Source organism: Ursus americanus, chromosome 5 (genome assembly GCF_024610735.1).
Source record: "Ursus americanus isolate L20-20 chromosome 5, mUrsAme1.1.p, whole genome shotgun sequence".
NCBI classification, from domain to species: domain Eukaryota; kingdom Metazoa; phylum Chordata; class Mammalia; order Carnivora; family Ursidae; genus Ursus; species Ursus americanus.
In genome coordinates, this window is record NC_142131.1 from 69,111,336 (window position 1) to 69,123,526 (window position 12,191).

Genomic DNA, 12,191 nt, shown 5'->3' on the forward strand with positions numbered 1-12,191 from the left:
TCATGTTATATACCTGATTCGTTTTTTGTCTATGTGCTCGGTCAATTATGTTATTTGTGTATTCAAAATTTTGGCATAAAGTTGTCCAAGAGAGAGATATTGGAGTCTTCATTTTAATTGTGGGTCTACTTCTCTTTCCAGTTCAGTCACTGCTTTATATAATTTGATATCACTTGTTGGGCTTATAGATGTTGAGGAGGATAGCCATCTTAACAACACTGACCTTTCTAATCTATCCACAGGATTTATCTTTCTGTTTACTTACTTTAATTTTTCAGCAATATTTTGCATGCTTGCCTACATCACAGAGAACTCCTGCCTTCACACTGTTGCCCATCCCCCAGCAGCAGACTACAGTGGCACAGTACTCCGTTAACTTTGAGGGTAAAGAGGCTAGTCTGTTCCCTTGTCAAACCACAGTCTTAGGCAAGTTCTATGCAGTTGGAAATGGTGGTGGTGGGGGAATGTCTCGTCATTACTGACCCTCAGTACATGATGACCATTGTCTGTTTTTCCTGTGTAGTGGATTTGGCAGAAATAAGTTTCCTTTCTCTGCTCACATCTGTAATATATCTCTTCTTTATATTGGTACGAGATCCCAGAAGCAAAAGATTTTCTTCCTCCTCCCCCAACAGACAGAAGACCTCTGCTTCTACCATTCCACCAGAAGCATTCAAGTTTTGCCTGGATTTTGGTAACTGGAAGGAAGATTTCCTAGCTTCTCCCTGGGTTGGGTTGCCCAGGAGCTGAGAGGTTTGTTCTCCTCTGCCAGTGATTAAAGGCTTTTGCTTCATGTAGGTAAAAAAAGTCAGAGATATGTGCAATGTTTTATACCCTTCCAGCCAAGAGCACAAATTACCTCATCTTTCTTCAACCACAGAAATGGCCTGTCTTTGGCCTCCTGCCTTGAGTCAATCCTTCTTGCGAACAATCACTAGAGGTCTTTGCAGAAAAGCATGTGTCTAAAAACTATCCTTGTGTCTAGAATTCCCAATTGTTCCGAACTGATGCAGTAGCCCAAACCCAATTTTAGAAATTTATTAAAATTTGAGCTAATTTATTCTTTTTTAAAAATTTTTTATTATGTTATGTTAGTCACCATACAGTACATCCTTAGTTTTTGATGTAGTGTTCCACGATTCATTGTTTGCGTATAACAACCAGTGCTCCATGCAATACGTGCCCTCCCTAATACCCAGCACCGGCCTATCCCAATCCCCCACCCCCTTCCCCTCTGAAACCCTCAGTTTGTTTCCCAACCACAAGAGACCATGGACTCTGAGCTAATTTATTCTTACCTGTTACAATGGCAGCCAATTCTTCCTTCCATGAGTTGTCAAAGGTGAAATGGTATCTTTTCTCTCTTCACAGGAGTATGTCATTTTTTGGAATTCATTTCCCTTGATTGCCTTCAACTTTTGATGGATTCAATAAAAGTTATGGTTTTGTAGACTATCCAACTTTTACTCATTTGTTAAAAGAGTAGTAAGCTTCTTTTCCAATGTTCTACTCCCCAAGCAGAGGAGAAGCTCTGTAAAGGCAATTTGGAAGAAAAACAACATAATTGGAGGACATGATGGCTGCCAGATATAGACTTACCAATATAAGAGTGACAGCTTGGCACAAGGAGAGGCAAATAGAACAACAGGACAGAATGTGGAGTTAGGAAATGAATGCACAAGTTAACGTCAATGATTCATAAAGAAAAGGTCAAAGAGAAATATGTGAGTGCCTGGTTGGGTCAGTCATAGAACATGCGACCCTTGCTCTCTAGGGGCATGAATTCAAGCCCCACGCTGGCCATAGAGCTTACTTAAAACAAACAAACAACTAAAGAAAATAATATAAAAATATAAAAAGTGAAAGGATAGTAACGATATGATATGCAAACTAAAAAGAACAGCTGTGGTTATATCTCTAGATACAATGGGTTGTAGGTAAAAGCTTATTTGAGATACAGATGAGTGTCTCATAAATAGAAGTTCAATTCACTAAAAATAAAAAAATACTATATATCACAGAAAGAAAAGACACAGAAGAAAATAAATTACATAAATATATGAGAAACAGACACATCAATAACTAGAGTTACTTAGTAACTTAAAAAATAAAAAGACAAAAGGCACAAAGTACATGGAAGTATTGAAGGACTATACTTAACAAGCATCCTAACAGACATGTATAAAACACTATACCCTACGATTGTGGCATGCACACCTTTTTTAAAGTCTTCATGAAACATTTACAAATACTGGCCATAAAATGACTCATACCAGTAAGCCTCAACAAATTTCAAACACTGAAGTTACAGAAAATTTTCTCTACCTATAAGGCAACTAACTTAAAAAATTAACAACTAAGAGATAACTACAATGTTCCTGTGTCTCTGTAAATTAAGAAGTCCATTTATAAACACCATTGGATCAAAAGAAAATTACTAACATATTAAGAAAATATCTGGCACTTAATTATAACAATATGACACAACAAAAGTTGTGAAGTACCACTAAAATAGTGTTTCGAGGGCAAAATCAAAGATTTAAATGCTGCCATTGGAATGACAGAAGACAAAATTAATGAGCTAAAATAAAAAGTAAAAAGGGAACACAAAATAAACACAGATAGATAAGAAGAAAATGAAGTAGGAGAGGAATTAATGCAACATATAAACAGAGTATTAACAAAGCTTAAATTGTTTCGAGAAAAATGATTATTTTTTTAAAACCTTGCCTTATAATTGATCATGGAAAGGGGAAAGAAGGTAACAATTTCAAAAGTGTTGCAGGCAATGAAATGATAATGAATATTATGGAAATTTTTATGCCAATAAACTTGTAATCTACATAAATGGAGAAATACCTTGAAAAATCATCATTACTAACTGAAGAATATGTATTTTTTTCTTGTTACCAACTTCTCTAGTTCTTCTACCTCCTGGCAAACTATTTCTTTATTTCTCTGCTCTCTATTTATGAGTTTGACTTATTTTTTTTAATGTTTTTATTTTTTTAAGATTCCACATATAAATCATACCGTGCGGTATTTGTCTTTCTCTGTCTGGTTTATTTCACTCAGCATAATGCCTTCCAAGTTCCTCCATGTAGTCGTGGCGAATGATAGGATTTCCTTCTTTTTTAAGAATGAATAATAGTCCATTGAATATACATTTTAAGTATATAAATACAAATACGTATACTACATTTTCTTTATCCATTCATCTGTCAATTGACACAGACATTTAATCTGTTTCTCTACTTTGGCTATTGTGAATAAAGCTGTAATAAACATGGAATACAGATATCTCTTCAAGATAATTTTGTTTCCTTTGGATATATACCAGGAAGTAGGATTTCTGGATAATATGATAGTTCTATTTTTAATTTCTTTTTTTTTTAAGATTTTATTTATTTATTTGAGAGAGAGAGAGGGAGAGATAGCAAGAGAGAGCATGAGCAGGGGGGAGGGGCAGAGGAAGAAGCAGACTCCCTGTTGAGCAGGGCTTCCCAATGCAGGACTTGATCCCAGGACCTTGAGATCATGACCTGAGCCAAAGGCAGACGCTTAACCCACTGAGCCACCCAGGTGCCCTTCTATTTTAACTTATTTAGGAACCTTCATACTGTTTCCCATAGAGGCTGCACCAATTTACATTCCTATCGATAGTACACATCTTCGTCAACATTTGTTATCTCCTATCTTTTTGGTAATAGACATGCTAATAGGTATGAGGCAATATTTCATAGTGATTTTGATTTGTATTTTCCTAATGATGAGTGATCTTGGGCACCTTCTCATATTTATGCTGACCAACTGTATGCCTTTGGAAAAATGGCTTTTCATGTCCTTGGTCCATTTTTAATTGGACTATTTGATTTTTTACAATTGAGTGGTATGAGTTCCTTATATATTTTGGATATTAACCCCTTCTCAAATGCATGGTTTGCAAATATCTCCTCCCATCCCATAGGTTACTTTCTCATTTTTTAAAATTGTATTTTTTTTCCTGTGCAAAAGTTTAATACACTCCCAGTTTATTTTTGCTTTTGTTACCTTTTCTTTTGGTATCAAATCCAAAGAAGTCATTGCCAAGGCCTATGTCAAAGTGCTTACTGCCTAAATTTTCTCCTAATAGCTTTACAGTTTTTTCAGTCATTTTGAGGTTATTTTTTTTTAAAGATTTTATTTATTTATTTGACAGAGATAGAGATAGCCAGCGAGAGAGGGAACACAAGCAGGGGGAGTGGGAGAGGAAGAAGCACGCTCATAGCGGAGAAGCCTGATGTGGGGCTCGATCCCACAACGCCGGGATCACGCCCTGAGCTGAAGGCAAACGCTTAACCGCTGTGCCTCCCAGGCGCCCCGAGGTTATTTTGTGTATGGTGTAAGTAGTGATCCAGTTTCATTTTTTGCATCTGGCTATCCAATTTTCTTAACACATTTATTGAACAGACTCTCCTTTTCCCACTGTGTATTCTTGGCTTCTCTGTCATAAATTAATTGACCATATATGTTTGGGTTTATTTCTGGGCTCCCTATTCTGTTCCACTTGATCCATGTGCCTGTTTTTATGCCAAGAATAAATGTTTTAAAAATGAATTTACCTATAACATTTTAAAGAATTTAATCAGTAGTTAAAATCTTTCAACAGTAAAAACAGGAGACAGTTTTAAGAAACGAGTGACGTGACAGGACTTACATCTAAATTATCACCCTGTCTGCTATGTTGAGAAGACACTGATATAAATGGGATGAGAAGCAGGAGAAAAGTTGAGAGGGTAGAGCATTAATCTGGGTGTGATATCAAGACCAAGGTTATGACAGCGGAGATAATAGCTGTCAGACTGTGGAAATGTTTTGAAGATAAGGTTGACTGGATTTCCTGATAGACTGAGTGTGAACTGTGAGAGGAAGAGAGTTGCCAAGGATAAATCCATGATTTGGGGGTTGACCAACTAAAAGGATAACATTCCTGTCATTTGAGATGGAGAATCCTATCAGGAGGTTTAGGACTAATATCAGAAATACTTTGGGTTTGAAATGTCTACTAAACTTTGGGATAAAGGAAATGGTTTAATCAAGACACAAAGGCACAGCTCATAAGTGAGAGGACTGAGAAAGATAACTATATTAAAAATAAAAATAATACAGAGTGAAAATATAAGCCCTGAATGGAACGTTATTTGCAAGCATGCAAAGCATTAGTATTTATAATAAGGATATGCTATGGATTCTATTCAAAATATTTGCTAATGTCTCTTGTGGTTTACTTATGGACCCATGTGCGTGAGTATACCATTTAATTTTAAATTTGGAAGAATTTCCCAGATATCTTTATTTTGTGTATTTCCAGTTTAATTTCATTGTACTCAGACACAAAATAGGAATTTAGGAAATTAAATTTTACTGACTTTATTTTTAGTCAGGCACTGTCTCTGTAAAGGGAGTCCAACTTTCTTATATCTATTGTTTTCACTCTTATTTCGTCTTTAATTATTTTCCAATGAGTAACTGATTAATTCTTACATTGCTAAAGTTAACAAGTACTAGGTGCCAAACTAGTAGGCCTATTTAATTTATAAGTCTCCTAATTTTTCCTGTTACCAAATTCTTTAAAATGTGTATATTAAAATATACCACATAAGATAATATATATACAACAAATTTAAATTTAAAGAATTTAAAGAGGAAGAGTGAACACACAAATACCTACCAAATTTTAAGAAACAGAATATTATCTGTTCCTCTGAGCAGCCCAATATGCCTCTCCTGAGCTTCGTGATGTGAAAAGAAGCATGAGAGACTGAAGGAGAATCTTCCCAAAGAAGCGTTTGTCTGGACAAGTTCTTGTATGTTGGGACTTGCTGTCTCTTACAACACTTGAAAAATTTAGATGACCATGTGAACAGGCCTGACCTGATTTTCTGGAAAATGAAAAAAAAAATAAAATAAAATAAACAAACAGAAAACCCGGCATGGATAAGATCTCTAGTTCTTCACTAATCAACCATAAACTCATAAGCGATGTTGCCCCTAGGTTATCCAACTGGCCAGGTGACTACAGATGCAAGAGCTAGCCAAGCAGAGATAGGATAAATTGGTCCATGAGAGAAGAACCACATAGCAATGACTGTAAACAACAAAAACAATAAGGTCGCTAAGTTTTAGAGAGGTTTGTTATAAAGCCAAAGTCGGTTCACACAAAGGATCACAAGAGCAAAGGACAGAAGACAGTAAGGTGATTGGAAGAGCTTTAAAGAAAAGTTAGCCAGATCTCTAGCAGCAAGGAAGGTTCCAGAACAATCTCAAGAGAACAAACACTTCAACGACTGCTACAACAAGAAGCCAACTCCAGTTAATATGAAAGAGAAGAAGTGACAACAAACTGACAGTGCTCAGCAAACTTGGTACAGTCAGTCAAGTAAGAGGAGAGCATACCTGCTCCTTATTTGTACAATCTCCATTCCATCACCAAGGGATGGATGCAAAAAGAAAGACCGTATACCCATCACCCCTGCAACACCACAGCTCCATCTCTAGATTGGCGTTTGGGCTAGAGAAAAGAAGGACAGTATTTTGAATCAACAGTAAGATCCAACAGTTTGCAATGTTACCCCTCTCAGTAGAATTTGCATTTAATCGGGGGGAAATAGGTATTCACCAGGTGGGGTCCTCTCCAGGCTTTTGAATATGAAGGCATGTGTATTGTTTGACTGTGAAAATATCCTGGAATTTGTCTCTTTTCATGGTCGTGAAAATAAGTTCATCAAAACCAACAGATTAAATGCAATCGGAACCTTGATATTTTTTCTGTAAATGAGATGGTAATCTTGGTCAATATTGGCTGACAGAACAGGTTGTGTATAGAAAAGTTTTAAACTAAATACAATTTGCTTATAACCCTTGAGTTAATTAGTAACATATATCCTTAGATGGATAGAAAATCCAGTGTTATGGAAACTAGATGTATCTGCATAAATAGATTACATAGTGCCATCTCTCTGTTCTTTCTTTCTCTCATCTACCTCGTGCCTCCTAAAAGATTTCCAAAAAGTAACAGGAAGAGGAAAATCCCTCCAGGTAGACATATACTCATACAAAATAAAACTATTCCTGATACATCATAGGGACTGTTCCATTTTCCCCATTTTTCATGTTTTTCTCAATCATTGAGTTAGAAGAGCTAGAAGTATCTAAAATATTTTTTATGAATCCTAAAGTTGAAGGACCTTGACGACTCCATTTCTCTGCCTCAATTAACATCCCAGGTAAATGATACGATTCTATTGTGACAAGAGCAAGGACAACTGCATTTCACAAGTGTCTTATTTGATACTTTGGACATTTAATAAACGGATCAATAGTCTGAACATCTTACACACGAGTGTATATTTTCTATGAGGATACAGACCACTACTGTATTCATTCACTCATACAACAAACAAATACTTCGTTGACTACCTGCCAAGTTATGTCCTGAGAATAAAAAGATGATTATGACACTGGAACTCAAAATCTGGTGGATGACACAAACATAGAAACATATTATAAAATCTAAGACTGTCATAACAGACATGGATTTGAGAAGTAAAGGGGTGGAGGATGATAGGTAAGATAGTACAGCATTGGTAGGAGCAAGGCCACACTCAGGAGAGGTGTGGAAACCTTTGGAATAGTAAAATACGCTCAGGGTGTGGAAATTTGTTTGATGGCTACAGTACTCCGACTAGTAAGGGAAGAACGGACATTTAGGGCATGTTATGGGGTTGCTGTAAACAAATCCATCACCCTTCTGTGTTTTAAATATGTTAAGCATTTGTTACAGGATTTTATTTTTTTTAATGATTTTTTATTATATTATGTTAGTCACCATACAGTACATCCCTGGTTTCTGATGTAAAGTTCGATGATTCATTACTTGCGTATAACACCCAGTGCACCATGCAATACGTGCCCTCCTTACTACCTATCACCGGTCTATCCCATTCCCCCACCCCCCCTCCCCTCTGAGGCCCTCAGTTTGTTTCTCAGAGTCCATAGTCTCTCATGCTTTTAAAATGTGGACAGTTTGAATGCTAGAATAATGACAGGATTGCCACTTACTTTGTAGAGATGAACATTTGATTTGATTTAATGAATCAGCTAGAGGGGCACCTGCGTGGCTCAGTCGGTTAAGCGCCCACCTTCAGCTTCAGTCATGATCCCAGGGTCCTAGGATCAAGCCCCGCATCGGGCTCCCTGCTCAGCGAGGAGCCTGCTTCTCCCTTTCCCGCTCCTGCTCCCCCTGCTTGTGCTGTCTCGTTCTCTGTCAAATAAATAAATAAAATCTTTAGAAAAAGTAAAAATAAAAATAAATCAACTAGAATTTTTGGATTACGTGTAGTCTCCCATGTCTCATCCAGAATTTGACACTATTAAGACACTATTAAGTATCGCGATATAGTCGCTTGCAACTGATATCCAATATTACAGCATAAGAAAATGATAGAGCAACACTGGCATTATTTTATAACTGTCACTTGCTTAATTCTATTTACAAAAAGAATATTTTAGACCAAGTTATGAGTTTCCTTTCATCTATTTTAGCATTAGGTAAATATCAGGGTTGTTTAGTCTAACCGGGAGACTGAAATGATGGGATATGATGGCTAAGATGGAGAAATGATTACATAACATTGGCTGAAATATATGCAGGGCCTGCTCTGTCTTCTGGCAGAAGGTTCTTCTCTAAGTGCACACAGATTGTAGACAGGCTACAACCAGCCTCTTCCTTGTCTAAGTTACGAAGGCCCCCCTTTCTTGGCTTGACTGCGCTTGCCAGAAGGCATACGAAGTCCTGGCAGTGTTTGTGAGAAAATACCTCAGTGGAATTCAGATGAGATGACATAACCCTCCCGGAGTTCCATTCCATTACCAAGCAGAGTATTATGCTTTCAAAGAAGCGTATTATGATAGATCCTCGTTGGAGACTGTACATTGGGCTAACGGGTTCATTTAGATTGGCACAGGGACACGGCAGGGCACGTTTTGGAGGCTAATGACACGAACCCAAAAGCCCAACTGCTTACATCTGAATCCTACCTGTCTACTTATTTGCACAGTGAAACTGGACAAGTTGGTTAAGGACTGCGTGCTCCATTTTCTTATTTATAAAATGAGGTTAATTAAGGCTGTCATGGACATTAAATGAGCCAACATTTCTTAGGACTCTTGGAATAGTGCCTGGCACACAGTAAGCACCATGTAAGCTGTATTAGTTATTTTTGTTTAATGTTATTACTACATAGTGGATTAAAATTGAAATAATAATAATATACGTTTATTATCTTATAGTTTTTATGGATCAGGATTCAAGGCACAGCTCAGTTAGGTTCTCAGCAAGGCAACAATCAAGGTGTCCTTTTGGTTTGCATTCTCCCGTCAAGGTTTGACTGGGGAAGAAGCTGCTTGAAATCTCACATGGTACTTGGCAGAATCCAGTTCTCTGTGGCCCCTGGGGCTAAGGACTGAGCTTTGTCTCAGTTCTCTGCCTGGTGGACTTCTTAACACGGCTGTTGGCTTTACTTAATCCAGTAAGGGAGAAATCTGTAAAATGGACATCATAATCTTACATAACACAATCATGGAAGTGGCATCTGATCTCTTTTGGAATATCCTATGGTTAAAAGCAAATTACAGGTTTTAGGCCACACTCAGTGGGGAGAGGATTAGACAAGGGTGTAAACACCAGGAGGCTAGGATAACTGAGGACCATTTTCGATTCTGCTGTTTACGCATTTGTTAAACAAAACAAAACAAAAACTGCTCCCTAGAGGATGACGTATATAAAAGAATTACTTTCTATTGTATCTAGGCAGCTTACATGACACGATGTACAGAAAGCCAGCTCACACCTGCTGGAGAGCCAATCCGGTATCTCTTTCTAACTTCACGTTCAGCAGCATAACACTGGTATATTAACATCAGCCACTGCTGGTGTATTTAGACCACTCAAACTGGCAAACACTACAAAGCAGAGCTGTTTTTCCATTTAAACATTTACCATTACAAACATTTTACATATTGTAGATCTTCCGTGGATCCTTTCAGTATACCTACTGAGATAGTTACTGGGATTCTTTAGCTCTATCTACTTGGAAAAATCTTAATAAAGATCTCAAACAGTAATCCAGAAAAAAAACTAGGTAATATCCTGGCCTCAAATTTGCCAATTCTTTCACCTTGATTAACATCTAATATGAAACAAGATGACCTCAAAGTGTGGTCAGTTCTTATTAAAAAAATATGTGTACTGATGATTTCTATATTACAGATCTCTGAATTTGCTAGATACCTTAAAACTTTAGGACAACGTTGCCTGCAACAACTGTCGGAATATATTACTCTAAAATGTTCCTCAGAAAGAATATTTCTCCAAATATCTTACAGAAGAAGCAAGCATGTGTTGGGTCCAGTGATTCTATTTCTGATGGATATATATTCTATCACTGAGAAAACAGCATGTAATAAACATTTTACAGCAGTCCATCCACTTATCATGTTTAAATATCATAAACCAGTATGTAATCAACAAAATATCTCTTTCTTGTTCACGCTGTCAATTCTCAGGGCAACTTAGTGTCAACTGTAGAATAGTAATAACTATTATTATTAGTTAATATCATTAATATTATTATTATATAATTGTTTGATTTCAGTTATTTTCTATTCTCTTATACTCTGTATTATTACTAAATTAGACAAATCTCTCTGATACCAGGGGTGGGGTGGGAGCTGGAAGGTAATCATCCTCTAATACCCATTTTCTATAATGGGTGTATTGAGATTCATTTATAACTCAGGCAACAGACTGCCGCTACCAACTTTTACAACTTTGCTGATCAACGGAAGATTGTCCATCTTTTTACTGCTTTACTCTGAAGTTTCAATAAATACATGTCCAAAAACCATGAATATATAAAGACTTTCTCTGAAGGAAAAAAAAAATGACCGATTTCATCAGAAATAGCCACTCCTGTGTTCCGCCTCCATATGGACGTTCAATGATCCCGTATGGGCATGAATCCAAGTTCCCAAAGGTCATAACAAATTGAAAAGTTTCCCTCTGTTACATCTGGCATAAGGATCTATCTTAAATAAACAATACACAATACTGTCACAGACAGCAGCTATGAAATAATCGGACCACAAACTGACTGTAACCTGACACCTTCTGAAAGCTCACTTGAAACATTTGTATTACAGAGAGATAAAGAGGGAATCTAAAGGAGGGTTTCCACATGTGACTGTGAATCAGAAATAATGAAAGTTTATTAAAAATATGAACTCCTCTATCCCACACCAGACATATAAAATCAAAATCTTCAGGAGAAGGACAAAAATCTATATATCTGAAGCCCCAGAGAGACTTAGAAGAGGTTACCAGTTCGGAGACAACTTGTTTATGGAGGCGCGACTTTAAACTCTAAAAACTCTGCATTTAAGTACAAAGAAAATAAAACACCTCAATATTTTTTTCTTTGATCCCCGTGAAAAAAAAATTCCCCAAAGCATGATTTATACTCATGCCCTTGGCATTTTAGGAAATGTCTATTTGAAGAATGGTTTTGCATATTTTTGTAAATCCATAGTCCCATGTATTATTATAGTTGACCTTTGAACAACATGAGTTTGACATGAGTGGGTCCAATTACACATGGATTATTTTCTAATAAATATAGTAGAGTACTCTAAATATATTTTCTCTTCCTTATGATCTCTTAATAACATTTTTCTCTAGCTTACTCTCTTAGAAGACTACAGTATATGATACACGAAATATGTATTAATTGACTGTTCATGTTATTGGTAAGATTTTTGGTCAATATTAGGCTATTAGTAAATTTTGGGGGAGTCGAAAGTTATACACAGATTTTTCAACTACGCAGGGAATTGGTGTGCGCGGTTCGAAGGTCAAGTGTAATTATGCTTTCCAATGTCTCTTCACAGATTATATAATTTAATAGCGAATACTGGTGTTTCACTATGTGGCAAATATATGTAGCAAATATAGGCAATATATAAACACATTCTACTTAAACAAGGAAAATCTTGGGATGCCTGGGTGGCTCAGTTGGTTAAGCGTCTGCCTTAGGCTCAGGTCATGATCTCAGGGTCCTGGGATCGAGTCCCACATTGGGCTCCTTGCTCGTCCT

At 36.8% G+C, this 12,191-nt stretch overlaps 2 long non-coding RNA genes across 2 annotated transcripts in view; both read right to left on the bottom strand.

The window, feature by feature from the left end:
• The window catches only part of LOC123790424 (uncharacterized), a 61,951-nt gene extending 54,082 nt beyond the window's left edge, over positions 1 to 7,869 (bottom strand). The window contains exons 1-3 of the long non-coding RNA XR_006779082.2: positions 6,436 to 7,869; positions 5,711 to 5,921; positions 1,299 to 1,531 (exon numbers count right to left, since the gene is read on the bottom strand). This is a non-coding gene — a long non-coding RNA (uncharacterized LOC123790424). The remainder of the gene's footprint in view (positions 1 to 1,298; positions 1,532 to 5,710; positions 5,922 to 6,435) is intronic.
• Positions 7,870 to 8,064: 195 nt separating this feature from the next.
• LOC148110142 (uncharacterized) overlaps positions 8,065 to 12,191 on the bottom strand; it is a 182,367-nt gene continuing 178,240 nt past the window's right edge. Inside the window, exon 3 of the long non-coding RNA XR_015724332.1 lies at positions 8,065 to 8,302. This is a non-coding gene — a long non-coding RNA (uncharacterized LOC148110142). The remainder of the gene's footprint in view (positions 8,303 to 12,191) is intronic.